Genomic DNA, 340 nt, shown 5'->3' on the forward strand with positions numbered 1-340 from the left:
TAAATGCGACGTTGCACGATCTAAGAATCTACCGCTGGCATAGTAGTGGCGACTATACGTTTACACACAACTACGAATTCTATGTCAGTAGCGCACTGAAATCTTCATCATGCGGTTCCGTGAAATTTTTTCAACGTAGTATGGCTTGACGGCGCCCCACGGAACTCTACTATTTGTACGGAGATGGGATTTACATAGAACCTTAACTACATAAAGAAAGATTTTTTAGTATACTATAAAATCTCTCTTCATGTAGTTAATTGCAAGAAAGTCATTTAGGTATTTTTGGGTCTAGTTTTAGAATGATACCAAACATTATTTTTTCTAAATAATTTATATA

The sequence above is a fragment of the Belonocnema kinseyi genome, chromosome 6, assembly GCF_010883055.1.
Source record: "Belonocnema kinseyi isolate 2016_QV_RU_SX_M_011 chromosome 6, B_treatae_v1, whole genome shotgun sequence".
Taxonomy (NCBI): domain Eukaryota; kingdom Metazoa; phylum Arthropoda; class Insecta; order Hymenoptera; family Cynipidae; genus Belonocnema; species Belonocnema kinseyi.